Source organism: Canis lupus, chromosome X, assembly GCF_011100685.1.
Source record: "Canis lupus familiaris isolate Mischka breed German Shepherd chromosome X, alternate assembly UU_Cfam_GSD_1.0, whole genome shotgun sequence".
Taxonomy (NCBI): Eukaryota; Metazoa; Chordata; class Mammalia; order Carnivora; family Canidae; genus Canis; species Canis lupus.
In genome coordinates, this window is record NC_049260.1 from 66,947,636 (window position 1) to 66,963,976 (window position 16,341).

Here is a 16,341-nt window from a genome sequence, read left to right on the forward strand (position 1 = left end):
GGTTTACTCTCTTTCAGGAGGAACAAAATGCATAGAAGCTTAAATTTAATCTGCAAATTTAGACTAATTTTCTTAATCTAATTATAGATCAAATATGAGGGTATTTTAAAAACTTTTCTGACTTGGTCAGAACAATTCTATTAGTATATTTCTGTGGCTAAGCCCATCTCCATAGGAACGATTAACAGTAGAAACATTTAACCTGTTCAACTGACTGAACATCAATAAGCATCAGTGTGGAAAAAAAAATCAACATGCTTATTGGGGTCTTAAAAGTACCAGTTCCAAAGTTCACATTCTAAAGAGAATTCTTTTCTCCACAGCAACTATTCAGAAATGAAGCAGTATCTCTTTTCTCATGTCAATTTTGGCACTATTATATATGTAATATAAAACAAACTGTACTGGAGATAAATAGAACAGTCTCATATGGCCAGAGTATTTAAGTTAAAATGTAGAAACAGACAACCAAGTTCTGATTCATACTTGATTTATCTGTACCATACAGACAATGCCTTAGTTTGCTGGCCTTAAGAGCCCATTTTTAGCATTAAAATATTCATATCCTAGAAAACCACTCCATAGTGGGTTTTAGATTTTCCTTATTTATTCATGACAGACACAGAAAGAGAGAGGCAGAGACACAGGCAGAGGGGGAAGCAGACTCCCTTCAGGGAGCCTGATGTGGGATTCGATCCGGGACCCCAGGATCATGACCTGAGCCAAAGGCAGATACTCAACTGCTGAGCCACACAAACATCCCTCCATAGTGGTTTTTATTTCTACTTTAGGAGTACAATGAAAATTAATGCTGGTTTTCATCTGTATTTGCTTGTTGAAAGGAATATATTTAATCTCACAAAATAAGCGGGAAACAAAAAAACTAATTCCAGGGAGAGGAATAGGTACACTGCAATAGATTTTAGACAGTAGCAGCTCTAATCCTGGTACATCCACCTCTGTGAGAAGACTACAGGCTGACAGTAAAGTTTTGATTTAGAAAACATCATGGAAGGTGGAAACACTACAGTCAGAAGTCTGGCTCTCAACCTATGAGGCATTTGGGACCACTCCACTATACCAAAGGATGTGAATTCATATATGCACAGGAAAATTAACACAGTTTGGAAATTATTTTACTTTATATAAGAGTCATGCTATGCTTATTTGTGCCAGGTACTGGCACAAATTATACTCTACAGTATAATTTTCTTTAAACTCATAAAAACTCTAAGAGGTAGATATTACTGTTATTCCCTTTTTATAAAGGAAGAAACACAAAATAGAAGATTTATCCAGTAGGTAAGTGGAAGAGCCAGGATTCAAACCGAAAGTCTGGTAAAAGAGTCTCTACTCCTTTTTTTAAACTCAAAAAAAACAAACAAACAAACATTTTTTTTTTCATTTAAAAAAGTATTTAGAACACATAAAACAAGGCAACATTTATTCTTTCTTCTCATTTTCTGGCGTGGGGTCTGTCGGTGGCTCCTCCACTGTTGCACTGCTGCTCTCTGAGCCAGTGTTACTATCACTGGTCTCTTCCTTCTTCAACCATACTATCCACCCCCACCTGCCTGCTCTCCTTGTCCTCAGGAGTAGACGTGCCTTCTTCACCGTTCTGTTGGCTTTCCATTGCTTCTTCAATGTGCGTCTTTCTTCTCGGTCTTCATAGGGATGCTTTCATCGTCTTTCTTCTCCTGGTTCTTACTAGCAGGGGCCTCTTCCTCAGGAACTATGCTGCTCTAAGTTCAGCTTGCTCTGCCACCTCTTTGTCCCTTTCCTCATGCCTTTGCAAGCCTGTTCTTCTGCCTGTGCAATTTCAGTGGTAATCTTTTCCATATTCACTTATAATATCAAACCACACAACCTTTCAAGTTCACTGTTAAATGAATCTTTGCTTTCCAGGAACTTCTTCTCCTGGTGTCACCTCTCTGAGGAAGTTCGGCTTCTAGGTTTTGCTGATGAAACATTAAGGACCGGACCTGTTATTTGAGGACCTGCATTCTAGCTGTTGTGACAACTGACCGAACGTCTGGAACTACACTCTAAGGATTTCACTGATGAGGCGGTGGCTGTATGTTTCTTTGAAAAGCCATCATCATAATCCTCTGGATCTTCAGCAGGTTGAATGCTCATGTAAGGTTCTCCTGTCTCCATGCGAGACTATCTCTACCGACTTTCTTTCTCTAAAGCAGCTTCTGCATGACTTTTTGGATTTATGTAAGCAAGGTATGTGTGGGAATTATGATGGGCCTTCATAGATTCATTGTACTCGTCTTTTCTGCTTCATATTCATTTGAATATTGTTTTTCTTCATCAGTGAGACCTCACCACATGCCACCAATAATCTTGCCAATCTCCCACAACTTTAGGTCAGCATTAGAAGCTTTTACTTGGTCCCAGACCTTTCCGCCGTACCTCATGTAGGGCATCAGCGGCTTATCCAGTGGCTTTGGGGGTTTTGGAATTGTAATACCAGAGGATGCTGTGACCTGGCTGTTGGTGCCCGGGTTCTCTCCCAGCCTGTAGCTGTTGTAGGCGAGATGACTGTATGGACTGTATCCCACAAACCCTGGTGTGCTGGTCATTTGTGTTGCAGGAGCTGGGGTGGGAGTTGGGGCATAAGATGGTCTTTTTGACATTTTGGAAGATTAAGTTCTCAGTTCCTTAAGAATGAATCTGAGACACCGCGGGCAGAAAAAGCACCCGCAGCTCTGGCCTCATTTCTCTTTTCAAGGGTCTCTACTCTTAACAACTATACCATGCTACCTCTCAGGATACATTAAAACATAAATTAGGATCAAGATTAATTGTTAATTCAATAAATGTGCATTATTCAAAAGCTTAGAGTTCATTCCTTCTATTTTTAAATGTACCTGAAGAATATGGGTGTATGCATATAGGACCATGATTAAGACTGTAGACTCAAGAATGAGTATTTTCAAATTCTAACACAGTCAAAAGAAAAAGAGCCATACTGTGAATCCCATTTTTCTTTTAAAAATTCCAGATAGGGGCGGGGGCAGAGGGAAACAAACTACAAGAGACTCTTAACAATAGAGAACAAACAGGGACGATGGAGGTGGATGGAGGATGGGCTAGATGGGTGATGGATATTAAAGAGGGCACTTGTGATGAGCACTGGGTTTTGTATGTAAGTGATGAATCACTGAATTCTACTCGTGAAACCAATATTGTACTCTATGTTAACTAAAATTTAAATAAAAAAATTTTAGTACTCCACATGGGAAAGCAAAAAAAAGTTGAAAGATAATGGCTGTTTACAAATACATGTGCATTTGTATGAAATAATGCAGGGATACTAGTGTAGGTGTAAATTATAAATGACAGGTTTATGACTTTCAAGTGTGCATGAAAAAGCCTGCAGGAGTCATTTACAAACAGCTGCAATTAGTTTGGTTTCTTGAGTAGGCTACATATACTTTCCTGTTTATATTATTCATTTGTTTAGCAAACTGTTTACAAACAGAGTACAAAGTAAAAACATTCAAATTATTTTGAATTCTGACTTGGTGATATTAAAATCAGTCAAGTTTTACCACATGGAAATGACACTTTTTGGACAAAACTTTTATTCAATTTCATTATATTGAGCAAGGAGAACCTACTGCCTAATTTGGGGAGAGGTTGAGGCATGAAGGGATAGAGAAAAATAAGGAAGAGGAATGGTTAAAAGCTATAGTAATTTCAGCTCCAACACAGAGTTCTCTTTTACAAATCATTTCTCTAGTACATGAAAAAAGAATAGTTTCTGTCCTGCAATATTTAATTTCTTTCCATGTAAGTTCTAATTTGATTTTTTAAATAAGTAATTTATTAAGCACCTACTATGTGACAAAGATCCAAGCAGTACTATTGAAGCGATTAACTACATATGAGTAAAATATACCAAATTCAGTAGTAAGGAAAAAATTATAGCATACTCATTTTGTAAAAGGCTATACACAGTAAACTATAGGAGACATAGAGAGAACTATATTTTATATATAGCAAATATATCTATCAATAGACATAGTATAAGACAATTTAATTACATAATTAAATTCTAAATACCATATCTTGTTTGTATAAACTGAAGAGTCTATATGTTTCAGTAATTATAAAAACATTCATTCCAAATACCAAGAGTATGAAGTCATACAACTCTTATGTTATAATACCCTACTTGGTGTTAGACAATCTTGAATGCACTTTCCCTAACATCATCACATTTAAGTCTCACAGTAGCCCAGGGCAGAAGTTAGGATTAGATTTAATTACCATTTCCATTATATAGGCAAAACAACAGAGGCTCTGAGAATTTAAATGACATGTTCAAGTTCATGCAAATAACATGACAGAGCTAGAATCAGAATTTAATTCTGAGACTGATACTTTTATAACAAATGAAAATCTTGTAAGTTTCATAAAACAAGACGAGGAATTTTATAAAAATAGTTTTTGAGCATTCTCTACCAAGTAGAAAGCGAATTGATGAAAAACTTGGAAATGAACAGCTTCATTAAAATTCTATGCAATCACACTAATTGGATCACTTTGGAAGAAAAAAACAACTTAAACAGGAGAATAGTAGAGAACACATGGAAATCCAGCTGTCTAACATAGACTTATACTTGCCAACAAGTAAAGCCTTAGATCTTTGTAATTTGGCTGCCTTCAGGGCTTTGTTTTTTGAATTGGCTTGAAAATAAATACATTTCACGTACTAATTTCTATTACACTCGCACAAAAGTACATTGGTTCCAAAGAGAGTTCAAGAACTGTTTTGAATTATTCTTAAAAAGTTAATCTATACAGTAACACAGTGTTACCTTTCAATTTAATCAACCTAAAATCTCAGCTTCAAACACCGGACTTAATTCAATTATCATTCTTGCTTTATCTGAAGCCAGCCATCTTTCACTCTGATACAAGTTATTAGAATTATTTTAAGATCTGGAGTATGTATTATTTAACCTGGGGAGAAAATAACTGGGCAAGTTTTTAATATCTATGTGTGAGGATAATCTAGTATCTGAATTTTTAGAATTGAAGGAGGCTATTACTAAAATAAAAACTCAAACTATGTAATTTGGGGAGCCATTGTATTTCTAATATATTCATGAGAGTCACAATAAATGCTCCAGCACCACACACTCATATAAGTTTTAATAATAAGTTATTTCCAAATTAAAAGCCTTTTCCTGTCACAACCTGAGGAATAATGCAGGCAAGGACACAGAAACATTCCACTGCTTTATTAAGGACAATGTTCAACGATCTATGAATAACCTTGGGAAAAAAATGGAGATTATTGAGTTACTTTACCAATCTATCCATCCATCACCAGAGAACAGGTTTCAAAATGATGGATTATCTCACCACCCTGCTGTTTATCCCACACAATACTCCTCAAGGGAAAAACAAACAAATGATCATACAAACATAATCAGGTTTACATTTTATACCTTATGTATCATTTCTATGCCATTATTAACTAGAGGGCTGTCTTTAAAATTGTATGCAAAAGATACCCTCCAACTTTTGGGAAGAAAACCTTTTGGTTAACATACTCAACATTGCTCTTCTAATTTAATAAGGGCAGTTCTCATTTGAGATAGTGCATCTCTGTGGTTCTTAACCTTCTTGGGAGGTGACAAACTCCTTTGATATAATGATAAAACCCCCTTCCTAGAAAAATGCAACCATGTATATCACACATGCAGAATTTGGCATGCAACTTCAGAGTATTCACCCCAAACCCAGATGACTAATTCCAGGTATTGGATGCCAGGTTAAGGCTCTGAATTTGAAGAACTCCTCTTACTATACCCAGCCTTCCAATGCTATCTATTTTAAGCTGTCAGATACATGTTTTTAAAAGGATGGCTGTGAATTTGCTTATGCTATAACTGAAGATAGCTAAATAAAAAAATTTCTACATATGAAGTTATATATTTCTTATATAATAAAGACATAATTTTAATTTTAGCATGGTAATACCAACAAAAGGAAAATGGTTAAATGAACCATTATATATATATATATCTCCATTACTCAGCCATCAAAATTTTTTAAAGATTTTATTTATTTCATAGAGAGTGAGCAAGCACAAGCAGGGAGGAAGGGCAGTAGGAAGATGAGAAGCAGACTCCCTGCCAAGCAGGGAGCCCAGCATGGGCCTGATCCCAGGACCCCAGGATCATGACCTAAGCCAAAGGCAGATGCTTAACCGAGTCACCCAAAGATCCCACCATTAAAATTTTTTTAAGTGTGTATGTATATATAGTATGCAAGTATGCATTTATACATAGATGCCTGTATAAGCATGGGAAAGATGGGAAGATATGCAACTGAACAATGCTTAACTCTAGGGGTGGAATTTGAGGGTGGGGAACCGGGGTTGTATTTCTTTACAAAAGTGGGTTTTCTAATTTTTTTTAGTATTTTTATTTTTTCTCTATTAAGATTATATGTTACCCAAGATTTGCTTTATAATGGCTATTTAGTATCTTATATATGTCGGGAACTGTGCTAAAATTACCTGAATAAATTATTCCACTGATTCAAATGTCAAGATCTTTTAAAATGCTCTGGTCCTTTAAGAATTTTTGCATAGTTCCAGATCATAGAACCAAAAATTGAGTAGTAAGATTGTAAGAAAGAACTGCAAGAATATTTTATTCTCCCTGCCGCTAAACATTCTATTATGTACGGGACAGCCCACTTACTGATGGTATCTTGGCTCAGATAGAACCCAGTTTTGTTGCTCTTTTCTGGAAATGAATAGGTTAACTGAGCAGTCTGAGATTCTGTAACTCCATCAAAGTATACTCTTGTGTGCCTTGATTAAATTGTCTCTTATCTCTAAACTGATCATTTCTGAATACTGATGTCATTCATACCTACATTATGTATTCTGGAACCTGATGAAATATATTTTCTTATTCTGTACTTGGTTCATAAGTGTGCATTTTCTTTCCTCAACTAGAGTAACACTCTTGACATTAACATCAAAGTCTATGTCGTATTCTTTTTCATATGTATCTACTACACCTGAGAGAGTACTCTGAAGAAAATGGAGGCTTTGAAAAATAGCTGTTGAATTAAATGGGAAAAAAGGAAAATAATCAAATTTACAACAAATGACATAGATGCTTCTTCACAACTTTTCTGTCACTCTAAATCCTTTTCTTCATGATCAGAATTGGGCCCAGAGAGGTAACCAAGTTACCCTGGTTACTTACTCTTCAGCTATGTTCCCTAGACAACCAGCAACACTTGGAAACTCATTAGAAATGCAAATTTTCAGGCTTCCCACCAGATCTAAAAGTCAGAAACTCCGGGAATGGGGCCCAGTAATGAGGTTAAATTCTGACACAGGTGAAAACTTGAAAACACTGCTCTACTACTTCTTTGACACACATTTTTTTTTTTTGCAATTCATTAATTTATCCATCATATACTTAATGAATGACTAATATACACCAGGCATTACATTGAGGCAATCTTGTAATACTCCCTAATACCAGAGTTTTTTAAAAATATTATTATTGGGGCAACCCAAGTGGCTCAGTGGTTTAGCACCGCCTTTAGCACCAGGATCGAGTCCCACGTCAGGCTCCCTGCATGGAGCCTGCTTTTCCCTCTGCCTGTGTCTCTGCCTCTCTGTGTGTGTGTGTGTCTCTCATGAATCAGAAATATAGATATTATTATTATATTTGATAGACAAAAGACTATTGAATGGATTAAACTGGGGTCAGAAAACCTGCCACCTACTCTGTAAATAAAGTTTCTAGAACAAAGCAATGTCCATCCTTTTACATACTGCCTATGACTACAAATAGTTTCAATGGAGACCGCAGGTCTTACAAAGCCAAAACTATTTACTATCTGACCCTTTACAAAAAAAATTTGCCAACCTACTATATTAGAATATTAAATCTGGCTCAGTCCCTGATTCAGCCTCATACTTACCCTGATGGCATTCTACAACAGCAGCAGCAGCAACAACAATTATAATAATCATACTAGGAGTAATAACAGCTAACACTTATGTAGTACACTAAAGCAATCAATGTTTTAACCACTTTCTAGATGTTAATTTTAATCCTTACAACCTATGAGGTAGCCACTATTATTCCCATAAAAAAATGAGGAGACTGGAGCAGAAAGGTTAATTTACTGGCCCAAGAATATACAGCTAGTAAATGGGAGAACCAGGATTACCCACTTGCTCATTTTGCTGTACTTAACTACTTCTTCACAACACTAGAGCATAAATATCTGCTTGCATCTATCTAAAGAGGTGCCTGTAAATTATGTTCCAATAGCAACATTTTCCTAGCTTTCCCGTCCCTCTCCCATCTTTATACTCCAGAAGCACCTCTGTTATAAACTCTTTAGGACTTCTTTCATAAGCTCTTAAGGAATGATTACCTGAGCAAAAAATAATGTTTTCTTTTGTTGAAAATTCATAACAATAATTCTCAATCCTTGTTTTTTAGGTCATGGATGACTAAGAAAATCTGATGAAACTATGAATTCCTTTCATAAAGACACACATATAATATCATAATATAAATTCAAAGGACTCCTGGTCCTAGATTAAGAAACTTTGGCACACCATATCTCACTGTTGCTCTTCTTAGCTGCAGTGTTGCAAAACAATAGTGTGTAGTGATCCACAATGAGAATATTTCTTACTTAACCATAAGATTTATGCACTCAATGTTCATTTTATTAATGCTTCTGTTGAATTCACTCTGATAATTTTATAACATTTAATTTCAAATATTTAAGGCTCAATTCAATAATCAAACTTTATACATAACAATTTGGACTGGTCAAATCTACCAATTAGATATAGGTCCAGTTTCCACACTGACATTTTTAGGTGTATCATGGAGTTCGACCTATGACACTGGGGGGAGGAACCAATGGGGTTAGGAGCATGAAACACAGGAATGCTAACTAGCCTCCAAAACATATAAAACCTGCTACTGGGCTTAACTGCATTAGTGTTTATCAAACATACACTTACAAATTGTAGGGGTGAAGGGGAAATTTTTTGCTGTGATGTTTTCTTATTTTACCTTTAACTATTAGGTAAAATGTAGGAAGTTGAAAGAATTTCTTTATTCATCTAAACTAGTATTTCTTACTGGGCACAGAATTGGAACATATTTCTAAGAATACTGTAAGAATGGCCCTTACTGGGATGCCTGGGTGGCTCAGCGGTTGAATGTCTGCATTCGGACCAGGGCATGATCCTGGAGTCCCAGGATCCAGTCCCACATCGGGCTTCCTTGCACGGGGCCTGCTTCTCTCTCTGCCTATGTCTCTGACTCTCTCTCTGTGTCTCTCGTGAATGAGTAAGTAAAATCTTTAAAGAAAAAAAAAAAAAAGAATGGCCCTTATTCTCGCCTTTTAGAAAGTGACTATGTATTGACAGTAAGAAGAAATCATAGCAAATTACAAGTTGTTAAAAGCTGAAAAATACCACAAGTATTTTTTTAAAATCCCTCAAAATAACAATATTTTTATTAACTATCTCCTTTTAATTTTTTCAGAAAATGTTTAAAAATTGTCGGGTGCCTGGGTGGCTCAATGGGTTAAGCATCTGACTCTTAATTTCAGCTCAGGTCATGATCTCAGGGTCCTGGGATGGAGCCCAAAGCCTGGCTCCCTGCTGAGTGGAGAGTCAGCTTGTCCCCTTCTGCCCCTCTCCATGCTTGCTCATTTTCACTCGCTCTCTCTCAAATAAATAAATCTTTAAAAAAAAATCTACTTATTTAAAAGGATAAAAAACTCAAAGAGTGTTTATTCATGAAAGTTATCTCCAGTGGTTAACCTGTTTTATATTGTTTAAGCAGAATTCATTTAGAATGCAAGGATATGACTGACAAATGTCTTTGAATCTGCACATAAATATGCATGCATGCCATTTATAACAGTAGCCTTGATGAGTACTCACTGTAACTGGCTGAGAAATGCTTAGGCTTATATTAAAAGAGAATATAGAATTGGGGTTAGAAATCACAGAACAGGTGACACTTAATTCTGATAACCTGGTGATAAAAAGTGTAGGCTATGATGTATAGATGGTAGAGGTGTTACTATTTAGGATATAAACAAAACAACATTTATATGAAATTATCAACTATGATGCAAGGAGTCAAATAAAAAATTAAGTTATGATCCCTAGGATAATACATTTTTATTTAATTCACATACATGAGTGTGTTTAGGTGTGCATATTTTTTTAATAAATTAATTTGTTATTGGTGTTCAATTTACCAACAAACAGAATAACACCAGTGCTCATCCCTCCAAGTGTCCCCCTCAGTGCCCATCACCCACTCATCCCCACCCCCTGCCCTCCTCCCCTTCCACACCCCTAGTTCGTTTCCCAGAGTTAGGAGTCTTCATGTTCTGTCGCCCTTTTTGATATTTCCCACACATTTCTTCTCCCTTCCCTTATATTCCCTTTCACTATTATTTATATTCCCCAAATGAATGAGAACATACACTGTTTGTCCTTCTCCGATTGACTTACTTCACTCAGCATAATATCCTCCAGTTCCATTCACATTGAAGCAAATGGTGGGTATTTGTCGTTTCTAATGGCTGAGTAATATTCCATTGTATACATAAACCACATCTTCTTTATCCATTCATCTTTCGACGGACACCAAGGCTCCTTCCACAGTTTGGCTATTGTGGACATTGATGCTAGAAACATCGGGGTGCAGGTGTCCCAGTGTTTCATTGCATCTGAATCTTTGGGGTAAATCCCCAACAGTGCAATTGCTGGGTCGTAGGGCAGGTCTATTTTTAACTCTTTGAGGAACCTCCACACAGTTTTCCAGAGTGGCTGCACCAGTTCACATTCCCACCAACAGTGTAAGAGGGTTCCCTTTTCTCCGCATCCTCTCCAACATTTGTGGTTTCCTGCCTTGTTAATTTTCCCCATTCTCACTGGTGTGAGGTGGTATCTCATTATGGTTCTGATTTGTATTTCCCTGATGGCAAGTGATGCAGAGCATTTTCTCATGTGCATGTTGACCATGTCTATGTCTTCCTCTGTGAGATTTCTGTTCATGTCTTTTGCCCATTTCATGATTGGATTGTTTGTTTCTTTGGTGTTGAGTTTAATAAATTCTTTATAAATCTTGGAAACTAGCCCTTTATCTGATATGTCATTTGCAAATATCTTCTCCCATTCTGTAGGTTGACTGTATCCTTTGCTGTGCAAAAGCATCTTATCTGGATGAAGTCCCAATAGTTCATTTTTGCTTTTGTTTCTTTTGCCTTCGTGGATGTACCTTGCAAAAAGTTACTGTGGCCAAGTTCAAAAAGGGTGTTGCCTGTGTTCTCCTCTAGGATTTGGATGGAATCTTGTCTCCCATTTAGATCTTTCATCCATTTTGAGTTTATCTCTGTGTATGGTGAAAGAGAGTGGTCTAGTTTCATTCTTCTGCATGTGGATGTCCAATTTTCCCAGCACCATTTATTGAAGAGACTGTCTTTCTTCCAGTGGATAGTCTTTCCTCCTTTATTAAATATTAGTTGACCATAAAGTTCAGGGTCCACTTCTGGGTTCTCTCTTCTGTTCCATTGATCTATGTGTCTGTTTTTGTGCCAGTACCACACTGTCTTGAGGACCACAGCTTGGTAGGACAACCTGAAATCTGGCATTGTGATGCTCCCAGCTATGGTTTTCTTTTTTACAATTCCCCTAGCTATTCGGGGTCTTTTCTGATTCCACACAAATCTTAAAATAATTTGTTCTAACTCTCTGAAGAAAGTCCATGGTATTTTGATAGGGATTGCATTAAACGTGTAAATTGCCCTGGGTAACATTGACCTTTTCACAATATTAATTCTGCCAATCCATGAGCATGGAATATTTTTCCATCTCTTTGTATCTTACTCAATTTCTTTCAGAAGTGTTCTATAGTTTTTAGGGTATAGATCCTTTACCTCTTTGGTTAGGTTTATTCCTAGGTATCTTATGCTTTTGGGTGCAATTGTAAATGGGATTGTCTCCTTAATTTCTCTTTCTTCAGTCTCATTGTTAGTGAATAGTAATGCCACTGATTTCTGGGCATTGATTTTGTATCCTGCCACGCTACCGAATTGCTGTATCAGTTCTAGCAATCATGGGGTGGAGGCTTTTGGGATTTCTATGTAGAGTATCATGTCATCGGCGAAGAGGGAGAGTTTGACATCTTCTTTGCCAATTTGAATGCCTTTAATGTCTTTTTGTTGTCTGATTGCTGAGGCTAGGACATCCAGTACTATGTTGAATAGCAGTGATGAGAGTGGACATCCCTGTCTTGTTCCTGATCTTAGGGGAAAGGCTCCCAGTGCTTCCCCATTGAGAATGATATTTGCTGTGGGCTTTTCGTAGATGGCTTTTAAGATGTTGAGGAAAGTTCCCTCTATCCCTACACTCTGGAGAGTTTTGATCAGGAATAGGTGCTGTATTTCGTCAAATGCTTTCTCTGCTTCTATTGAGACAATCATATGGTTCTTGGTTTTTCTCTTGCTGATATGATGAAGCACATTGATTGTTTTACGGGTGTTGAACAAGCCTTGTGTCCCGGGGATAAATCCTACTTGGTCATGGTGAATAATTTTCTTAATGTGCTGTTGGATCCTATTGGCTAGTATCTTGTTGAGATTTTTTGCATCCATGTTCATCAGGGATATTGGTCTGTAATTCTCCTTTTTGGTGGGGACTTTGGTTTTGGAATTAAGGTGATGCTGGCCTCATAGAACGAATTTGGAAGTACTCCATCTCTTTCTATCTTTCCAAACAGCTTTAGGAGAATAGGTATGATTTCTTCTTTAAACGTTTGATACAATTCCCCTGGGAAGCCATCTGGCCCTGGACTCTTGTGTTTGGGAGGTTTTGATGACTGCTTCAATTTCCTCCCTGGTTATTGGCCCGTTCAGGTTTTTTATTTCTTCTTGTTCCAGCTTTGGTAGTTTGTGACCTTCCAGGAATGTGTCCATTTCTTCCAGATTGCCTAATTTATTGGCGTATAGCTGTTCATAATATGTTTTTAAAATCGTTTGTATTTCCTTGGTGTTGGTAGTGATCTCTCCTTTCTCATTCATGATTTTATTAATTTGAGTCTTCTCTCTCTTCTTTTTAATAAGGTTGGCTAAAGGATTATCTATCTTATTAATTCTTTCAAAGAACCAACTCCTGGTTTTGTTGATCTGTTCCACAGTTCTTCTGGTCTCGATTTCACTGAGTTCTGCTCGAATTTTAATTAACTCTCTTCTTCTACTGGGTGTAGGGTCCATCTGCTGTTTTTTCTCTAGCTCCTTTATGTGTAAGGTTAGGTTTAGTATTTGAGTTCTTTCCAGTTTTTGAATGGATGCTTGTATTGCGATGTATTTCCCCCTAGGACTGCTTTTGCTGCATCCCAAAGATTTTGAACGGTTGTATCTTCATTCTCATTAGTTCTCATGAATCTTTTTAATTCTTCCTTAATTTCCTGTTTGACCCTTTCATCATTTAGTAGGATGGTCCTTAACCTCCACGTGTTTGGGCTCCTTCCAAACTTCTTGTTGTGATTTAGTTCTAATTTCAAGGCATTATGGTCTGAGAATATGCAGGGGACGATCCCAATCTTTTGGTATCGGTTCAGACCCGATTTGTGACCCAGTATGTGGTCTATTCTGGAGAAAGTTCCATGTGCACTTGAGAAGAATGTGTATTCAGTTGAGTTTGGATGTAAAGTTCTGTAGATATCTGTGAAATCCATCTGGTCCAGTGTATCATTTAAAGCTCTCGTTTCTTTGGAGATGTTGTGCTTAGAAGACCTATCGAGGGTAGAAAGAGCCAGATTGAAGTCACCAAGTATAAGAGTATTATTATCTAAGTATTTCTTCACTTTGGTTATTAATTGGTTTAAATATTTGGCAGCTCCCACATTCGGGGCATATATATTGAGGATTGTTAAGTCCTCTTGTTGGATAGATCCTTTAAGTATGAGATAGTGTCCCTCTTCATCTCTCACTACAGTCTTCGGGGTAAATTTTAGTTTATCTGATATAAGGATGGCTACCCCTGCTTTCTTTTGAGGACCATTCGAATGGTAAATGGTTCTCCAACTTTTTATTTTCAGGCTGTAGGTGTCCTTCTGTCTAAAATGAGTCTCTTGTCGACAGCAAATAGATGGGTCCTGCTTTTTTATTCAGTCTGAAACCCTGCGCCTTTTGATGGGGTCATCAAGCCCGTTCACGTTCAGAGTTACTATTGACAGATAGGAGTTTAGTGTCATCATGATATCTATTCAGTCCTTGTTTTTGTGGATTGTTCCACTGAACTTCTTCTTAAAGGGGAATTTTAAGAGTCCCCTTAAAATTTCTTGCAGAGCTGCTTTGGAGGTCACATATTCTTTCAGTTCCTGCCTGTCTTGGAAGCTCTTTATCTCTCCTTCCATTTTGAACGAGAGCCTTGCTGGATAAAGTATTCTTGGTTGCATGTTCTTCTCATTTAGGACCTGAATATATCCTGCCAGCCCTTTCTGGCCTGCCAGGTCTCTGTGGAGAGGTCTGCTGTTACCCTAATATTCCTTCCCCGTAAAAGTCAGGGATTTCATGTCTCTTGCTGCTTTAAGGATCTTCTCTTTATCTTTGGAATTTGCAATCTTCACTATTAAATATCGAGTTGTTGAACGGTTTTTACTGATTTTAGGGGGGATCTATTTCCTGGATCTGAATGCCTATTTCCCTTCCCAGATTAGGAAAGTTTTCAGCTATGATTTGTTCAAATACATATTCTGGCCCTCAGGCCCTTTTGGCGCCCTGGGGAACCCCAATTAAACTAAGTTTTTCTTCCTCAGGCTGTCGTTTATTTCCCTTAATCTGTCTTCATGGTCTTTTAATTGTCTCTATTTTCCTCAGTTTCCCTCTTTGCTCTCAACTTGTCTTCTATGTCACTCACTCGTTCTTCCACCACGGTAACCCTCGTCGTTAGGAGTTCTAGTTTGGATTGTATATCATTCAATTGATTTTTAATTTCTGCCTGATTGGATCTAAATTCTGCATTCATGAAGTCTCTTGAGTCCTTTATGCTTTTTTCTAGAGCCACCAGTAGCTGTATAATAGTGCTTCTGAATTGGCTTTCTGACATTGAATTGTAATCCAGATTTTGTAACTCTGTGGGAGAGAGGACTGTTTCTGATTCTTTCTTTTGAGGTAAGGTTTTCCTTCTAGTCATTTTGCTCAGTGCAGAGTGGCCAAAAGCAAGTTGTATTGGGAAAAGGAGAAAAAGAGAGAGAGAGAAGGAAAGAAAAGAGAAAAAGAAAAAAGAAAAAAGGAAGAAAAAAAGGTAAAAAGAGAAGAAAAGAAAAAGAAAGAAAAAGAAAGGTGAAAAAAAAGGGGTGGGGGAAGAAATCAGAAATCAAAAAGAAAAAAAAAACATATGGGGGAGTATCTTCTGATTCTGTATACTTTAAGTCCCTTGACTTCCCCTGGAACTTGTCTGCCTGGTGCAGGGCTCAGTGGGGGTTGTTTACCCCGTGAGGCCCCTGGAAGAACAACCCCAGTGGCTGCGGCAGCTCTGGAAACCTGGATTCAGCCCCCGCAGGAACTCTGGAGGTCTCAGTCTGCAGGGGCCTGGATGCTCCGGGGCGGGGCCGCTTATCTGCTCAGCTTGGGGCAGGAGTGTCCTTGCTGTCCTGGGCCCTCCTGGCCTCTGCGTGTCCCGGGGGAGTTTGGATCTTGGGCTGTTCCCGGCTCCCTGTGCTCCCGGTCTGCGCTGTTGGATTCGCGCTCCCGGCCGCGCAGCCGCCTCACCGCGGAGCCTCCGCCCGAGCCCCCCCGAGCTGCTCCCGGATCCGCGCAGTCCCCTCCGCACGGAGCCTCTTCCTCTGCTGTAGCCACCACTGCCAAGCTGCTCCGGAGCCGCGCAGCCCCCTCCACGTGAGCCACCGCCCAAGCCCCTCAGAGCTGCTCCCAGGTCAATGTGTGTGCGCTGCAGCCCTTAGGGAGCTCGGGGCACTCACCTGTGGTGCGCTGCAGGTGTCTGGTAGTGTCCCAGGGAGCCTGAGGACATCCCCGCCCTCCTGATGTCCTGCTTTAACTCCCTGCGGGCGCCTTTCTACCCGGGAAGATTGGTGCATCTCCTGCTTCTTCGGGTTGGAGCTCTCCTTTCCTGGGGACACTCGCCCTGGCCTCAGCCCGGCTCCTCGCTGGTCCCCTCCCCCTTGGATGCCTTTTGTTTTTTTGTTTTTCCCCATCTTCCTACCTTGATAGAAGCAGGAACTCTTCTCACTGTAGCGTTTCAGCTGTTCTCTCTTTAAATCTCAGGCCGAA

The 16,341-nt window shown here is 38.6% G+C and overlaps 1 protein-coding gene and 1 pseudogene across 3 annotated transcripts in view; both read right to left on the reverse strand.

The window, feature by feature from the left end:
- CHM (CHM Rab escort protein) overlaps nucleotides 1-16,341 on the reverse strand; it is a 244,230-nt gene that overhangs the window by 102,645 nt on the left and 125,244 nt on the right. The window lies entirely within an intron of this gene.
- On the reverse strand, nucleotides 1,444-2,712 carry LOC100688515 (annotated as a pseudogene).